Source organism: Cherax quadricarinatus, chromosome 37 (genome assembly GCF_038502225.1).
Source record: "Cherax quadricarinatus isolate ZL_2023a chromosome 37, ASM3850222v1, whole genome shotgun sequence".
NCBI classification, from domain to species: domain Eukaryota; kingdom Metazoa; phylum Arthropoda; class Malacostraca; order Decapoda; family Parastacidae; genus Cherax; species Cherax quadricarinatus.
This window is the reverse complement of record NC_091328.1, coordinates 33019664-33040066: the sequence shown is the minus strand read 5'-3', so window position 1 is coordinate 33040066 and position 20403 is coordinate 33019664.

Sequence of the window (20403 nt, the reverse complement as noted above, 5' to 3'; positions counted from 1 at the left end):
CAGGGGAGACAGGGAGGACATAATGACGACATATAAAATACTAATAGGTATTGACAGGATAGATTGGGACAGACTGTTTCAGAGATGTGACACAGCAATTAGGGGTCACAACTGGAAGTTGAATGCTTAGTAGATGAGTCATAGGATGTTAGGAAGTTTTTTTTCAGTCACAGAGTTGTCAGGATGCGGAACAATGTGGCCAGTGATGTAAAGGAGACAGGATCCATCCATAACTTTAAGAAGAGGTTCCATAAAGTTCTTCCAGCAGGGAGAGAGTAGACACTGTAGCGATCGCCGATGAGGCGGTGCTAGGAGTTATGACTCGACCCCTGCGACCATAAATATGTGAGTGCAGATAGGGGAGTACACACATTCGATCACACCTTTCTCTAGATAAAGTTATTTGAACAAGTTCGTGAGAGGAATCCTTTCATCTCCTTCAGTCTTTTTCTTTTACCGATTTTTTTTTTTACTAGATTCTATTTCGAGTTACTTTCCAGAACTGTGAAATCAAATCAGCAGCTGTCTTGGAGGAGCAGAAGTTTCTCGTCTCATGGTCTCCCTGCTGACCTCTGCACTTTATCCTTGTATGTAAGATACACTGTATAAACACGCTGATACACATACGCACATTCTCTCTCTCTCTCTCTCTCTCTCTCTCTCTCTCTCTCTCTCTCTCTCTCTCTCTCTCTCTCTCTCTCTCTCACACACACACACACACACACAAACACACACACACACAGGAGACACAGAAACAAGGGGTCACAATTGGAAGCTGAAGACTCAGATGAGTCATAGGTATGTTAGGAAGTATTTCTTCAGTCATAGAGTCGTCAGGAAGTGGAATAACCTAGCAAGTGACGTAGTGGAGGCAGGAACCATACATAGCTTTAAGACGAGGTATGACAAAGCTCAGGAAGTCGAGAGAGAGAGGACCTAGTAGCGATCAGTGAAGAGGCGGGGCCAGGAGCTGAGTCTCGAACCCTGCAACCACAATTAGGTGAGTACACACACGGAGGGGAAGCCGAAGGCTCAGAGGATCAGAGGAAGATGGTCCTGGAAAGGAAGAATGGATGGAAGAGCAATATAAAAGGATAGAACACGAGCGGGAGTGTAAACTAGGTGAACTTTCTGTGGAAATGGAGAAGAGGATGGAGTCAGAGAAGATGAAATAGTCACAAGCTGAAGCCACAGAAGCCAGGATACAGGCCCTAGAATATGAAGTAAATATGTTGAAGCAAGTTACAGGGTTATTGCCAGAGGAGACATGGCACCTGAAGCAGGTACACCCCTATTAAATGAGGAGCCCAGAAGAAAGGAAGGAGACGAGTCTTACACTAAGGCTCTATCAGCCCACCAAGCAAGGCCAAGGAAGATAGGGGGAGAGCTGTTAGGAGCAGGTACAGCAGTAACTGAGAGAGGAGAAGGAAGAGAAGGTGACAGGTCCCATGCAAAGGTAAGACCATGCCGCCAAGAGTTACAGGAAAAAATAAGGGAGAAAATCGCTATGTACAAACAGGACCCAGAAACAGAGGGAAAGGCAATTGGAGGAGGAGAGGAAGAAGTTAATGTTCATTCATGGGCTTCAGGAGAGCGATGGGAGGACACATAATTAAAGACGGCAGAAAGAAAAACAGGAGATTGAAAACGTCATCCAAGAAATAGGCGAGGAGGACAAGACTGAGATAGTAAAGAAGGAAAAAAATCGGCCGATCAGATTTGGCTTTCCATGATGGAATTCTCGTTTTGCTGATGGGCCTCCCTCATTATCCATGAGTAATCGTTTCTGGCTCTGTGGCTCATCTCCTTACCTTGTCCATGCTCTAGCACACCTGACTTTGGCCTCTCACTTGCAACAAGGGCTCATTCTACTCTTTCCATTATTCTCATGGATACAATATATATATATATATATATATATATATATATATATATATATATATATATATATATATATATATATATATATATATGCAATAAGATCACAGTAAACAGGTGATTTCAGAATATGCAAAACAACCACTCTGAAAGAATAGAGAAATTCCAAGCGCTTTCGTGACTACTCACATTATCAAGGAACTATGAAAGTAAAGCATCCAAGGAAGCTATATAAGGGGTCTGGCCAGCACCTCACTATCAGATCCCACAACGGTTAAACACCTGACGCGCGCCGACCCAACTTGGATAGGTCCTTTGCACAACTCACCCCACAAACAATTTGTGGGGTGAGTTGTGCAAAGGACCTATCCAAGTTGGGTCGGCGCGCGTCAGGTGTTTAACCGTTGTGGGATCTGATAGTGAGGTGCTGGCCAGACCCCTTATATAGCTTCCTTGGATGCTTTACTTTCATAGTTCCTTGATAATGTGAGTAGTCACGAAAGCGCTTGGAATTTCTCTATTCTTTCAGAGTGGTTGTTTTGCATATATATATATATATATATATATATATATATATATATATATATATATATATATATATATATATATATATATATATATATAATGTACTATTGTAACCAGGAACGAGTGGTATTGATCAATAACAACACTGCAACTAGCCAAGGACTCGAACCCATGCTGCTTTGGCCTGCCACATGGAGAGCAACAACACATGACGCTCTAACCCACAGGACCACACAATCCTACAAAAATGACGCACCCAGCCAAGCTAGGTGTTTTACCGTCATCCGAGGACATACGGTGGTGTGGGTGCCTCTGAGCTAATGTCATTCTACTCCCTGTTTGGTGTACTAGCCCAACGAGTAGTATTTTATATTATTGTAATCACGAATGAGTGATATTGATCAATAACAACACTACGACTAGCCAAGAACTCAAACCCATGCTGCTTTGGCCCGCCTCATGGTGAGTTACAGTTAAAAAAAAATACTGCTCGTTGGGCTAGTACACCAAACAGGGAGTAGAATGAAATTAAGAACATAAGAACTAAAGAAAGAAGGAACACTGCAACAGGCCTACTGACCCATGCGGAGCAGGTCCATGTCGTCCTCCCTGGATTGGACTAATGATCCACCCCCCCGGATTAGCCCAATGATCCACCCAGTCTGGTCACCTCCACTCAAGGATGGAGCACTGCACCAGACCCAGCAGCACAAGCTAGTCAGGTCCAACTCACACCCACCCACACCCACTCATGTGTTTATCTAACATATTTTTAAAACTACACAACGTTTTAGCCTGAATAACTGTATCGGGAGTTTGTTCCACTCATCCACAACTCTATTACTAAACCAGTGCTTTCCTATATCCTCCCTGAATCTGAATTTTTCCAACTTGAAACCATTGCTGCGAGTCCTGTCTTGGCTGGAAATTTTCAGCACGCTATTTACATCACCTTTATTTATTCCTGTTTTCCATTTATACACCTCAATCATATCTCCCCTAATTCTACGCCTTTCGAGAGAGTGCAGATTCAGGGCCCTCAGTCTATCCTCATAGGGAAGATTTCTGATACATGGGATCATCTTTGTCAACCTCCTCCGTACGTTTTCCAGAGCATTTATATCCATTCTGTAATACGGTGACCAGAACTGAGAAGCATAGTCTAAATGAGGCCTAACCAAGGATATATAGAGTTGAAGAACAACCTGAGGACTTCTATTATTTATACTTCTAGATATGAAGCCAAGAATTCTGTTAGCTTTATTGCGAACACTAATGCACTGTTGTCTTGGTTTTAGATTACTGCTGACCAGAACTCCTAAATCCTTTTCGCAATCAGTAGTATTAAGTTCAACATTATTTAGTTTATAGGTGGCATGGTTATTTAACTGTCCAACATTTAGAACTTTGCATTTGTCAATATTAAACTGCATCTGCCACTTCTCCGACCATTGCATCAGTCTATTCAAATCATCCTGGAGTGCTCTAGTGTCCTCATTAGAATGAATTGGACGGCCTATTTTGGTGTCATCAGCAAATTTGCTTATGTCGCTATTTATTCCCTCATCTATGCCGTTTATGTAAATTGTGAACAACAACGGGCCCAGCACTGACCCCTGAGGAACACCGCTTGTGACGTGCCCACATTCTGATTTCTGCCCATTTATGCAAACTCTCTGCTGTCTATTTGTCAGCCATGCCTCTACCCAGGAAAAAATTTCTCCATTCCGTGTGCCTTAAGTTTCCTCAATAGCCTCTGGTGTGGAACTCTATCGAAAGCCTTACTGAAGTCCATATACACAATATCATATTCATTACCATAATCTACCTCCTCAAACACCTTAGTGAAGAAAGTAAATTCGTAAGACATGAAAGCTCCTTTGTAAAACCGTGTTGAGATTCATTAATCAATCTGTACCTATCAAGATGGCTACGAATTGCTTCGGCAATTATTGATTCCATAAAATTTCCCACTATGGAGGTAAGGTTTATTGGTGTATAGTTCGAAGCCAAGGACCTGACACCTAGCTTGGCTGAGTGCGTCATTCTTGTAGGATTGCATGGTCATGTGGGTTAGAGCGTCATGTGTTTTCGTTCATCACAAGGCGGGCCAAAGCAGCATGGGTTCGAGTCCTTGGCTAGTCGCAGTGTTGTTATATATATATATATATATATATATATATATATATATATATATATATATATATATATATATATATATATATATATAAATGTGTGTGTTTGTTTGTGTGTGTGTGTGTGTGTGTGTACTCACCTAGTTGTACTCACCTAGTTGAGGTTGCGGGGGTCGAGTCCGAGCTCCTGGCCCCGCCTCTTCACTGATCGCTACTAGATCACTCTCCCTGAACCGTGAGCTTTATCATACCTCTGCTTAATGCTATTTCATATAACCTGTAGTTACCAGCGGTCGAATATACACAACGAGAAGCAATTATTACTACAGAAAAAGCGCCCTTCCTCCAAAATTTGCACCAGTCAACTATAGTGATAATATAGCATTTATTGTGGTGGAGACGGAAAAACAAAAATAGAAAAGCCAGATACAGCGATTGATAAACAAAGAGGTCGACTGTACGTCATTGTAGGAGCTGCCAGATATCACCGGCTCTTCAACACGCAAGTTATACTTTTGTATCAGTCAAATCACATATTACTCGGGTAGATAATTTCCAGTAGATCCTTCATGTGTTAGCTCAAATCACCGACCAGTATGTTTTAAATAAGTGACCCACTGATCAGAGCAGATCGACTGGTCCGAACCCTTGACTGGTCCGAACCCGGGACTGGTTTCAAACAGTTTCATTGGACAATAAAGCAGACTGTAAACGGATGGGTTTGTAGGCGCCCTTATAAACACAAACATTAAAAATCAGGAACGTGACGGTAAGCTGTCCAATATACAAAAAGAGTTAGAAACAGAAATACAAATAGCTAGAGCTTCATTTAAGGTTATTAATATAATATTCAAGAGGTTGCTAGTAGACTTGCAGTAAATCAACCATTCAAATCATTATGAAGCTGTGTGTAGTCTGTGGTCAGTCAAACAAACGGGCTACCACATGGATAAATTGTCATTTTTGTGGAAATTGGTGTCACGCTCCTTGTGCAGATATCCCAGAACTAGCTACAAGCAGTATTAAAACAGAGAAGTGTTTTTGGGTATGCCCAAATGAGGAAAATCTGTGGACTAAAATCACAAGGGTATTAAAAGAGGATAACATCAAAGCTGCTTTCATAGAAAACCTGGAAGCTTTCTACAACAGATGGGAACATAAAAAGTCCGGGCTGAATGGTACTGCCCTTGATACTGGCCATGTAGTCACAAACTGTAAGGCTGGAGGTGATGTCCTGGTAGTCAGTAAATGTAGGGCTGATAGTGCTGTCCTGGGAGACAGTAATGGTGAAGCTGGAGGTGCTGTCCTGGGAGACAGTAATGGTGAAGCTGGAGGTGCTGTCCTGGGAGACAGTAATGGGGAAGCTGGAGGTGCTGTCCTGGGAGACAGAAATGGTGAAGCTGGAGATACTGTCCTGGTAGACAGTAATGGTGAAGCTGGAGATTTTGTCCAGGTAGTCGGGAATTATACGCAGGAAGGAATACATATAAATGACCTCATAGAGGACAGGAGCCATAGTAGGGAAACAAGTGTAGTCAAAGATAAGATAAAACCAATATTGCAAACCAGAAATACCGCAGGAAATAGCAAACAAGAGGACTCCAATAGCAATAGTGAGGATAAATTACCAAAAACAACTGGTGGGAGCTCCATTGTTGGTGCTAGGGAGGATAGGAATAAGACAGGGAAACATGCACCAACAGGGAATACAGTCACAGAAACCCAAGGCAAACGGAAACCAAGCCTGTGCACATACTATGCACTTGGTATCTGCTGGCATGGGAAATCTGGAAAAACAGATGGGACATGCAACTATGACCACCCTAGAAAATGTCATGCCCATATGACAACAGGAAAATGCAAACTCCCTTCCTGTAAGCTTTTTCACCCTGAAATGTGTACCTCTTCAGTACAGGAAAGACTGTGCTATAACTTAAATTGCCAGGCATACCATCTAAAGGGGACAAAAAGATACAAAACATCCAGGCCATGGGAAAACCTGGGTAGCCACAGCCACTCAAGAGGGAGAGGTTTTTTAGTGCCAGGAAGGAAAAAAAACTGGCAGGAAATGGCAGAAATCGTACACCAAATCCAGTCATTCCTGGAGTGGAACCACAGTCGATGGCCTCCACTCCAAACCAACAGATACAGATACTAATGCCGGAAAAAAAATCCCCCCCCAGTACCAACAATACCACCAGTCCGATAACATTCTTCTTTGCAAATATACAGGGTCTAAAGCCAGCAATAAACAACAAAATACCTTTCATCCGTGGACTGCTTGCAGAGGCAAAGGCAATGTTCGCGGCTTTCACTGAGACCCACATAAAGGATCACTTGGACAACGAAATATGGATCCCAGGTTACAACCTATACAGATGTGACAGAGTGAACAGGCAAAAGGGGGGGGTTGGCCTGTACATTGCAGAGTCACTTGTTTGCACAGAACTGCTTAATGCCTCAAATGACGTAGTGGAAGTTTTAGCAGTAAAGGTCGAGAACCAAAACCTAGTCATTGTGGTAGTCTACAAGCCTCCGGATGCAACATCCCAGCAATTCCAGGAACAGCTGTTAAAAATTGACCACTGTCTGGAAAATCTTCCAGCTCCTGCACCCAACATCTTGCTCCTGGGGGATTTCAACTTAAGGCACCTAAAATGGAGGAATATAGCAAATAATATTGTTGCAGTAATAACACCAGGAGGCAGCTCTGATGAAAACTCACACTCACACGAGCTTTTAAATCTCTGCACAAAATTCAATTTAAACCAGCAAATAATAGAGCCTACTAGACTGGAGAATACACTAGACCTCATCTTCACTAACAATGATGATCTGATAAGAAATGTCACCATATCAAAAACAATATACTCAGATCACAACATAATTGAGGTTCAGACATGTATGCGTGGAGCCTCAGACCGACAAAATGAGACTAGTCACGAGGGAGCATTCACCAAATTCAACTTCAATAACAAAAACATAAAGTGGGACCAAGTAAACCAAGTCCTAACCGATATAAGCTGGGAAGATATACTAAGCAACACAGACCCAAACTTATGCCTAGAACAGATTAACTCGGTGGCACTCGATGTATGCACAAGGCTTATTCCTCTAAGAAAAAGGAGGAGTAGATGTAAAATAGAAAGAGACAGGCGCTCCCTTTACAGGCGACGGAAAAGAATAACAGAGCGGCTAAAAGAGGTCAATATATCAGAAATGCGCAGGGAGACACTGGTCAGAGAAATAGCAAGCATCGAACTTAAGCTAAAAGAATCCTTTAGGAGTCAGGAATCGCGGGAAGAACTAAAAGCCATAAATGAAATCGAAAGAAACCCAAAGTATTTCTTCTCCTATGCCAAATCAAAATCGAGAACAACGTCCAGTATTGGGCCCCTACTTAAACAAGATGGGTCCTACACAGATGACAGCAAGGAAATGAGTGAGCTACTCAAGTCCCAATATGACTCAGTTTTTAGCAAGCCGCTAACCAGACTGAGAGTCGAAGATCAAAATGAATTTTTTATGAGAGAGCCACAAAATTTGATTAACACAAGCCTATCCGATGTTATCCTGACGCCAAATGACTTCGAACAGGCGATAACTGACATGCCCATGCACTCTGCCCCAGGGCCAGACTCATGGAACTCTGTGTTCATCAAGAACTGCAAGAAGCCCCTATCACGAGCCTTTTCCATCCTATGGAGAGGGAGCATGGACACGGGGGTCGTCCCTCAGTTACTAAAAACAACAGACATAGCCCCACTCCACAAAGGGGGCAGTAAAGCAACAGCAAAGAACTACAGACCAATAGCACTAACATCCCATATCATAAAAATCTTTGAAAGGGTCCTAAGAAGCAAGATCACCACCCATCTAGAAACCCATCAGTTACACAACCCAGGGCAACATGGGTTTAGAACAGGTCGCTCCTGTCTGTCTCAACTACTGGATCACTACGACAAGGTCCTAAATGCACTAGAAGACAAAAAGAATGCAGATGTAATATATACAGACTTTGCAAAAGCCTTCGACAAGTGTGACCATGGCGTAATAGCGCACAAAATGCGCGCTAAAGGAATAACAGGAAAAGTTGGTCGATGGATCTATAATTTCCTCACTAACAGAACACAGAGAGTAGTCGTCAACAGAGTAAAGTCCGAGGCAGCTACGGTGAAAAGCTCTGTTCCACAAGGCACAGTACTAGCTCCCATCTTGTTCCTCATCCTCATATCCGACATAGACAAGGATGTCAGCCACAGCACCGTGTCTTCCTTTGCAGATGACACCCGAATCTGCATGACAGTGTCTTCCATTGCAGACACTGCAAGGCTCCAGGCGGACATCAACCAAATCTTTCAGTGGGCTGCAGAAAACAATATGAAGTTCAACGATGAGAAATTTCAATTACTCAGATATGGTAAACATGAGGAAATTAAATCTTCATCAGAGTACAAAACAAATTCTGGCCACAAAATAGAGCGAAACACCAACGTCAAAGACCTGGGAGTGATTATGTCGGAGGATCTCACCTTCAAGGACCATAACATTGTATCAATCGCATCTGCTAGAAAAATGACAGGATGGATAATGAGAACCTTCAAAACTAGGGAGGCCAAGCCCATGATGACACTCTTCAGGTCACTTGTTCTATCTAGGCTGGAATATTGCTGCACTCTAACAGCACCTTTCAAGGCAGGTGAAATTGCCGACCTAGAAAATGTACAGAGAACTTTCACGGCGCGCATAACGGAGATAAAACACCTCAATTACTGGGAGCGCTTGAGGTTTCTAAACCTGTATTCCCTGGAACGCAGGAGGGAGAGATACATGATTATATACACCTGGAAAATCCTAGAGGGACTAGTACCGAACTTGCACACGAAAATCACTCACTACGAAAGCAAAAGACTTGGCAGACGATGCACCATCCCCCCAATGAAAAGCAGGGGTGTCACTAGCACGTTAAGAGACCATACAATAAGTGTCAGGGGACCGAGACTGTTCAACTGACTCCCAGCACACATAAGGGGGATTACCAACAGACCCCTGGCAGTCTTCAAGCTGGCACTGGACAAGCACCTAAAGGCAGTTCCTGATCAGCCGGGCTGTGGCTCGTACGTTGGTTTGCGTGCAGCCAGCAGCAACAGCCTGGTTGATCAGGCGCTGATCCACCAGGAGGCCTGGTCACAGACCGGGCCGCGGGGGCGTTGACCCCCGAAACTCTCTCCAGGTAAACTCCAGGTATGTATGGATCCTGCCTCCACTACATCGCTTCCCAAACTATTCCACTTACTGACTACTCTGTGGCTGAAGAAATACTTCCTAATATCCCTGTGATTTATCTGTGTCTTCAACTTCCAACTGTGTCCCCTTGTTACTGTGTCCAGTCTCTGGAACATCCTGTCTTTGTCCACCTTGTCAATTCCTCTCAGTATTTTGTATGTCGTTATCATGTCCCCCCTATCTCTCCTGTCCTCCAGTGTCGTCAGGTTGATTTCCCTTAACCTCTCCTCGTAGGACATACCTCTTAGCTCTGGGACTAGTCCTGTTGCAAACCTTTGCACTTTCTCTAGTTTCTTTACGTGCTTGGCTAGGTGTGGGTTCCAAACTGGAGCCGCATACTCCAATATGGGCCTAACGTACACGGTGTACAGGGTCCTGAACGATTCCTTATTAAGATGTCGGAATGCTGTTCTGAGGTTTGCTAGGCGCCCATATGCTGCAGCAGTTATTTGGTTGATATGCGCTTCAGGAGATGTGCCTGGTGTTATACTCACCCCAAGATCTTTTTCCTTGAGTGAGGTTTGTAGTCTCTGGCCCCCTAGACTGTACTCCGTCTACGGTCTTCTTTGCCCTTCCCCAATCTTCATGACTTTGCACTTCGTGGGATTGAACTCCAGGAGCCAATTTCTGGACCAGGTCTGCAGGCTGTCCAGATCCCTTTGTAGTTCTGCCTGGTCTTCGATCGAGTGAATTCTTCTCATCAACTTCACGTCATCTGCAAACAGGGACACCTCAGATTCTATTCCTTCCGTCATGTCGTTCACAAATATCAGAAACAGCACTGGTCCTAGGACTGACCCCTGTGGGACCCCGCTGGTCACAGGTGCCCACTCTGACACCTCGCCACGTACCATGACTCGCTGCTGTCTTCCTGACAAGTATTCCCTGATCCATTGTAGTGCCTTCCCTGTTATCCCTGCTTGGTCCTCCAGTTTTTGCACCAATCTCTTGTGTGGAACTGTGTCAAACGCCTTCTTGCAGTCCAAGAATATGCAATTCACCCACCCCTCTCTCTCTTGTCTTACTGCTGTCACCATGTCATAGAACTCCAGTAGGTTTGTGACACAGGATTTCCCGTCCCTGAAACCATGTTGGCTGCTGTTGATGAGATCATTCCTTTCTAGGTGTGTGTGTGTGTGTGTGTGTGTGTGTGTGTGTGTGTGTGTGTGTGTGGTGCCGAATAGGTAAAACTTGTGATTTTAGCTTAAATAACAATGCTTTTTTTTTTACCGAATAAGGGAAGTGAAAATTTGTGTATGCATAATTTCGCAAAAAATCATTCTGAACGTAACGAAAAAAAACATTTATGTCATTGTGTTTATTATTAAATTACTGTAAACTTATCTAAAATATATTTTGGATTAGACTAAATTAAATTGTGTCTGTTATAGTAAAATTAGGTCTAACGTTCTTTTTGTGCAAAATTATTAATTTTTGCATTTACATATGAAAAAATAAATCTTTAAACGTATAAAAGAAAATTTTAGAAAGGAGTTCTTACTAATTGACCAATTTTACGTATTCGGCACAACATATATATATATATATATATATATATATATATATATATATATATATATATATATATATATATATATATATATATATGTATATATATATATATATATATATATATATATATATATATATATATATATATATATATATATGTATACATTGTGTATGTGTATATATATATATATATATATATATATATATATATATATATATATATATATATATATATATATATTATGTGTATATATATATATATATATATATATATATATATATATATATATACATTGTGTGTGTATATATATATATATATATATATATATATATTATGTATATATATATATATATACATTGTGTGTGTGTGTATATATATATATATATATATATATATATATACACATATATATATTTATATATATATATATTATGTATATGTATATATATATATATATATATATATATATATATATATATATATATATATATATATATATATATATATATATATATATATATACACTCTATCGACTTCATTCCTTTGCATTGAATTGAAAAATCCCCCTAGCAGGTGAACAGTTTTCTTCGTAAATGTCCTAATATCGATTTCGAGCCTCACTCACATGCCAGGGGAGAAAGAAGACTTCAAGAGAGATGTTCTCCTCTCAGTTCACCTCGGTGGTATAAATAACAGAACCAGTAGGCCGTATCAAGGTGATAGAATATTCAGTTCCATAACAGATATCTGAATATCATTCTGCCAGGCCAGAGTTTATATTCAAATTATAGGTTTTAGCATTAGGAGACTGAGAGTTAATGACAAGGAAAACTCGTAGATGCTGATATCTGGGTTTGTATTTCTTAACATTCTATGTTCCCGTCGTAAGGACCGTGAATACTGTGAGTCATATGTGTTATCTTGTGTGACTGGCGTTTTTGTGGTGTTTGTGTGTCACCTGTAAGTGAATTCAGGGGGTTAAGTTTCAGCCCCTGGTGTATGTGAGGTTAGAGGAGTGTGGAAGTGGATTTGTGGTGTAGGAAGATAGCCTTGACTCCGATACGAAAATTACGACACAATCTAATGCTTCATAATCTGTTATTATTTATATCCCTTTGCAAACCGAGAAAAGAGCTAATCAAATTATTACATTAACAATTATTTTGTTGAACAGAGACCACTGGGTGGGTACCTAGACCTTATTTACATTCATTTATTAGAGAGAACAGTACAGCTCAATCTTAGCTATTCACAATAATCATGACAATTTCTTAACAGAAAATCATTGATTGATGTAAATAGCCCTGGGTAACCAAGGTTGATTCAGATCAAGATAATCACCCAGATGGTTGGATGTTGTAGTTATATACACAAAAGAACACAAAATCTGATCATTTACCTGGCTGGCTGGTCGTCTGCACGTTCTCTTCCTCTCAAGTGTCTTCAACATGGAATTGTTGGTCCCATTCTCTTTCTTGAATCAAACATATAACACACACACACACACGCACAGAAACAAGGGGTCACAATTGGAAGCTGAAGACTCAGACGAGTCAAAGGGATGCTTTGAAGTATTTCTTCAGTCATAGAGTTGTTAGGAAGTGCAATAGTCTAGCAAGTGATGTAGTGGAGGCAGGAACTATACATAGCTTCAAGACGAGGTATGACAAAGCTCAGGGAGCAGAGAGAGAACCTAGTAGCACTCGGTGAAGAGGTGGGGCCAGGAGCTGAGTTTCGACCCCTGCAACCACAATTAGATGAATACAATTAGGTGAGTACACACACAACAAAATCATCATTATCACAGTAACAGTAGAGGTCATGACCCAACAGACAGATTTTCAGAGACTTGGCAGTATTCAAGGGACAAGCACTACCACCCAATGAAATTGACATTCAAGACAGTAATGGTTTGAAACAAGATCCTGCAGAAAAAACCACAGTTAAGGGAATCATAAAAATACCAGGCGAGTGTACCTCGACCATGAGAGAACACAAAAAGAATGGGAACAACTGAGAAACAGAGTAAGGAGGAGCCAGAGGCAGGAAGGGGAGACAGAGAAGATATGAACAGACAGGGGAACATAGCCTTGGGAGAAACAACTGCAGTATTACCAACAACATCCTCTCGATGCCTATCAGCCGACACCAGCCAAACACAATAACCAGAAACAAACATTCCACACCCACAATCTCCACCCAGCCCCCAACATTAATACCACCAAAATATTTAGCCCTGTCTACCACACCTCAACATTTGCTCTTCCCCTAGAATACAGTTCTGGAAAGGAAGCTCAAGGTATAGTATACCAACTCAGATGGAATAACAAATAAGAGTGACAAATGGTTGGAAAGAATCACTGAGTCATTTCCAGACATCATAAAGCACACAGAGGCAAAACTCATGGGGGTGATAACAGATGTGATCTTTCCATCTGGATATCAGATTCTGAGGAAAGACAGGGTGAACAGAGGGGGAGGAGGAGTTGCTCTGCTCATCAAAGGTCAATGGAGCTTTAAGAAGATGGGAGAACTAGTCAGAGGTGAAGCAGATGACTACATGGTAAGAGCTCTTCTAAATGGGGGTCCAAAAGTTATGATACCAGTAATGTACAACCCACCACCAAACAGCAGAAGATCAAGATAAGAACATGATGAGAGCAACAGATCGGTGGTGGCCACACTATATGAGGTGGCCAGAAGATCCCACATAAGCAGGGCAAAGTTACTCATCATGAGGATTTCAACCACAAAGAGATAGAATGGAAAAATCTGGAGCCACATGGGAGACCGGAGACAGGGAATGCTAAGATGTTGGAGGTGGTACTGGAAAGTTTCATGTAGCAACATGTTAGGGACACAACCCGGGAGAGAAAGGAGATGATTAACCAGCAAGACTAGACCTCATATTCACTGAACAGTTCATACATAGGGGAAATCACACACAATAGCCCCTCGGCACTAGCAGTCACGTGATCCAAAGATTCAAATACATAGAAGAGTTAACAATAAAGAATGAAATGGCACGAGAAGGATGGGAGAAACCAAACTTCAAAAAAAGGGGATTGCACAAATATGAGGTAATTCCTGCATGAGGTATAGTGGATAAGAGAGCTAGACGGGATGACAGAAAACCAAATGATGGAACAAGTGACCGAGAGGTGCAGAGAGACAGAGAAGTTCATGCTAAGAGGCAACAGAAACAATGCTCACACTTCTTGTATATTACCATGCTCACACTTCTTGTATATTACCATGCTCACACTTCCTATATATTGCCATGCTCACACTTCTTGTATATTACCATGCTCACACTTCCTATATATTGCCATGTTCACACTTCTTGTATATTATCATGCTCACACTTCCTATATATTGCCATGCTCACACTTCTTGTATATTACCATGCTCACACTTCTTGTATATTACCATGCTCACACTTCTTGTATATTACCATGCTCACACTTCCTATATTTTACCATGCTCACACTTCTTGTATATTACCATGCTCACACTTCCTATATATTGCCATGCTCACACTTCTTGTATATTACCATGCTCACACTTTTTGTAGATTACCATGCTCACACTTCCTATATATTACCATGCTCACACTTCTTGTATATTATCATGCTCACACTTCCTATATCTTGCCATGCTCACACTTCTTGCATATTACCATGCTCACACTTCTTGTATATTACTATGCTCACACTTCCTATATATTACCATGCTCACACTTCCTATATATTACCATGCTTACACTTCCTATATATTGCCATGCTCACACTTCTAGTATATTATCATGCTCACACTTTTTGTATATTGCCATGCTCACGCTTCTTGTATATTACCATGCTCACACTTTTTGTATATTACCATGCTCACACTTCCTATATATTGCCATGCTCACACTTCCTATATATTACCATGCTCACACTTCCTATATATTACCATGCTCACACTTCTTGTATATTACCATGCTCACACTTCCTATATATTGCCATGCTCACACTTCTTGTATATTACCATGCTCACACTTCTTGTATATTACCATGCTCACACTTCCTATATATTACCATGCTCACACTTCCTGTATATTGCCATGCTCACACTTCTTGTATATTACCATGCTCACACTTCCTATATATTGCCATGCTCACACTTCTTGCATATTACCATGCTCACACTTCCAATATATTGCCATGCTCACACTTCTTGTATATTACCATGCTCACACTTCCTATATATTGCCATGCTCACACTTCTTGTATATTACCATGCTCACACTTCCTATATATTGCCATGCTCACACTTCTTGTATATTACCATGCTCACACTTCTTGTATATTACCATGCTCACACTTCCTATATATTACCATGCTCACACTTCCTATATATTACCATGCTCACACTTCCTATATATTACCATGCTCACACTTCCTATATATTACCATGCTCACACTTCCTATATATTACCATGCTCACACTTCCTATATATTACCATGCTCACGCTTCCTATATATTACCATGCTCACACTTCTTGTATATTACCATGCTCACACTTCCTACATATTTCCATGCTCACACTTCATATATATTACCATGCTCACACTTCCTATATATTGCCATGCTCACACTTCATATATATTACCATGCTCACACTTCCTATATATTGCCATGCTCACACTTCATATATATTACCATGCTCACACTTCCTATATATTGCCATGCTCACACTTCTTGCATATTACCATGCTCACACTTCCTATATATTGCCATGCTCACACTTCTTGCATATTACCATGCTCACATTTCCAATATATTGCCATGCTCACACTTCTTGTATATTATCATGCTTACACTTTCTATATATTGCCATGCTCACACTTCTTGTATATTACCATGCTCACACTTCCTATATATTGCCATGCTCACACTTCTTGTATATTACCATACTCACACTTCTTGTATATTACCATGCCCACACTTCCTATATATTACCATGCTCACACTTCTTATATATTACCATGCTCACACTTCCTATATATTGCCATGCTCACACTTCCTATATATTACCATGCTCACACTTCCTATAAATTACCATGCTCACACTTTCTATATATTACCATGCTCACACTTCTTATATATTACCATGCTCACACTTCCTGTATATTACCATGCTCACACTTCCTGTATATTACCATGCTCACACTTCCTGTATATTACCATGCTCACACCTACAGAACATACCCTTTATTATGCACAGTTGTTTACGTACGCTTAAATACGTAACTCCGAGTCACGACATAAAATTTTGTAACACAAAATCCACATTCCTGAGGAATTATGATTGAATATATATATATATATATATATATATATATATATATATATATATATATATATATATATATATATAATATCTTAGCACATATCCCTGGTACATATAACTGAATATTTCACCTTGAGAGCTTTACCTTGGCACTGATGCCAGGAAGTGTAGTGCTGACTGGCACATGATCACCTTGAATAACTAATGTTATATTAATCAGGTTTACACTCAGGATGACCCACCTTTCATCCAGACTCTCTCATTGACTTTTTGATAACAACTGACTTCACAAATTCTGATACCTTCAGCCCTTTCTACTTCAATCTCTTGCTACCCCCTACCCCCGTACTATCCCCTGCCCCGCTGTTTTCTGTAACCTACTGATCATCCCTCCTCCCTTCTACCATCCAGTACCCTCGCTTCCTTCCTTACCCTGCAGCACTGTATAGCCCTTGTGGCTTAGCGCTTCTTTTTGATTATAATAATAATAATACACTCAGGATCTGCCTGTTTATCCTTTATCCTGATTTCATTGTTGCCAGGTTTACCAACATATTGTCGAGGGACATATTGCTGAAGCTCCACTAAAAGTTTGCTTCTCATTACGTCAAATGTTTGCATTTTTATAGTGGAAGTAGTTTTATGTGTGTGTGTGTGTGTGTGTGTGTGTGTGTGTTTGTGTGTGTGTGTGTGTGTGTGTGTGTGTGTGTGTGTGTGTGTGTGTGTGTGTGTGTGTGTGTGTGTGTGTGTGTGTGTGTGTGTGTGTGTGTGTGTGTGGGCGCGCGCTTGTGTGTACTCACCTAATTATGGTTACAGGGGTGGAGACTCAGCTCCTGGCCCAGCTTCTTCACTGACCGCTGCTGTGTACTCCCTCTCCCTGCTCCATGAGCTTTATCATACCTCGTCTTAAAACCTTGTATGGTTCCTGCCTCCACTACATCACCTGCCAGACTATTCCACTTCCTAACAACTCTGTGGCTGAAGAAATACTTCGTAACATCCCTTTGACTCATCTGAGTCTTCAACTTCCCATTGTGATCCCTTGTTTCTGTGTCCCCTCCATGGAACATCTTGTCTCTGTCCACCTTATCTATTCCGCGCAGTATTTTGTATGTCGTTATCATGTCACCCGTGACTGTCCTGTCCTCCAGCGTCATCAGACCGATTTCCCTTAACTTTTCTTCGTAGGACATTCCCCTTAGCTCTGGAACCAGCCTTGTTGCATATCTTTGCACTTTATTTAGTTTCTTGATGTGCTTGACCAGGTGTGGGGGTTCCAAACTGGTGCTGCGTACTCCAGTATGGGCCTGACGTACACAGTGTATAGAGTCTTGAACGATTCCTTATTGAGGTATCGGAATGCTATCCTCAGGTTTGCGAGGTGCCCATATGCTGCAGCAGTTATTTGGTTAATGTGGACTTCCGGTGATGTGCTTGGTGTTATTCTCACCCCCCGATCTTTCTCCTTGAGTGAGGTTTGCAGTCTTTGGCCGCCTAGCCTAACTCTGTCTGCGGTCTTCTTTGCCCTTCTCCAATCTTCATGACTTTGCATCTGGCGGGGTTAAATTCTAGGAGCCAGCTGCTCGACCACGCGTCCAGCCTGTCCAGGTCTATTTGTAGATCTGTTTGGTCAACATCTGATTTAATTCTCCTCATTAACTTCAAATCATCTGCAAATAAGGACACTTCGGAGTCTATCCCTTCCGTCATATCATTCACATGTACCATGAATAGCACTGGTCCTAGGACTGAGCCCTGTGGGACCCCACTAGTCACAGGCGCCCAGCTTGATACCTCATCACGTACCATGACTCGCTGTTGCCTCCCTGTCAGGTATTCTCTCATCCACTGCACTGCCCTTCCTGTTATACGTGCCTGATCCCTTAGCTTCTGCACTAATCTCTGGTGAGGAACTGTGTAGAAGACCTTCTTGCAGTCCAAGAAAATGCAATCGGCCAACCCCTCCCTCTCATGTCTTACTTCAGTTACCTTGTCATAAAACTCCAGTAGGCTTGTGACACAGAATTTGTCTTCCATGAATCCGTGCTGGTTGTCGTTTATAACCTTGCTCCGTTCCAGCTGCTCCACCACTCTCCTCCTGATAATCTTCTCCATGACTTTGCATACTATACACGTCAGTGACACTGGTCTGTAGTTTAGTGCTTCGTTTCTGTCCCATTTCTTAAAGATAAGGATCGCATTTGCCGTCTTCCATACCTCAGGTAGTTGCCCAGTTTCAAGTGATGTGTTGAAGATTGTGGTTAGTGGCACACGTAGTGTCTCTGCTCCTTCTCTAAGGACCCACGGTGAGATGTCCGGTCCCACCGCCTTTGAGGTATCAAGGTCACTTAGAAGCTTCTTCACCTCCTTCTCAGTTGTGTGTAATTCATCCAACACTTGTTGATATATCCCTTGTTGGTGTACCCCACTGTTTTGTCTTTCCAGTGTCCCTTCAGCCTCCACTGTAAATACTTCCTGAAATTTCGTGTCGAGCTCCTCACATACTTCTTGGTCGTTTCTTTTGAGCTCCCCGCCATCTTTCTTCAGCCTGATTACCTGGTTATTGACTGTTGTCTTCCTCCTGATGTGGTTGTAAAGCAGTTTCGGGTCTGACTTGACTTTCGATGCTATGTCGTTTTCATACTGCCGCTGCGCCTCCCTCCTTATCTGTGCATACTTGTTTCTGGCTCGTCGCCTAATCTCTCTATTTTCCTGGGCCCTTTGCCTTCTGTACTTTTTCCATTCTTTAGCACACTTAGTTTTTGCCTCCCTACACCTTCGGGCAAACCAAGGGCTCATTCATTATTTCTGTTACCCTTGGGAACAAACCTTTCCTCTGCCTCCTTGCATTTTGTTGTTACGTAGTCCATCATTTCGTTTACTGACTTTCCTACCAACTCTCTTTCCCACTGAACCTTTTGCAGGAAGGTCCTCATGTGTTTGTGTGTGTGTGTGTGTGTATGCGTGTGTTTATGTGTGTGTGTGTGTGTGTGTGTGTGTGTGTGTGTGTGTGTGTGTGTGTGTGTGTGTGTGTGTGTGTGTGTGTGAATACATAGACACGTTGCTCATCCATTCTGTGAATAGGACAGAAAAGAGAGGAGGGGGGTGGGGAGTCCATTATTCTCCTGGGCTCTCTGGGGAGCGACACGATATGCCCAAAACGCCATGAGTTCGGAAACGTGCAAGACGTCCAAATATCGTTGTAGAGTGCAAGCAATTTAATCAGGCTAGACGGGTTAATATGCTGTAGCATGCAGTACAGCAATCACCCCAGAAGGATCAGGACCTTTACCTTTACAGGATTTTTAGTCAGGTAATGTAAATATAGCGTTGTAGGTGGCGGTATGACCTGTGGCAAAGTCTATAGGAATATCCTCAGCCGTAACTTTGATGTAAAAAAGTCGGATGGTAGCTGGCCAAGCTACTGCTGAATGCGAACCTTCTGGCGATGGTGTTGGCAATGTCCACAGGATCATTATCTAATATATTGTTAATGGAGAGATAGGAGTGTCTGTTATATTTCTTGGCAGTGCAGTGGACAGTGGTTCAGACCTGGCTGACGGGTAGCATTGGTGAGGGTGGAAACCTCACAAGGAATCGCGCTTGGTTTGCCGGTTAGTATGCCTTGCCAGAGCCTTAGCAAATTAATAATGAATAAATGTTGAGTAGTGGGCTTTGTGTCAAATATCCTGCAAAGTCTGTTATAATGATTGAGTTCCTTGTAGCACTCT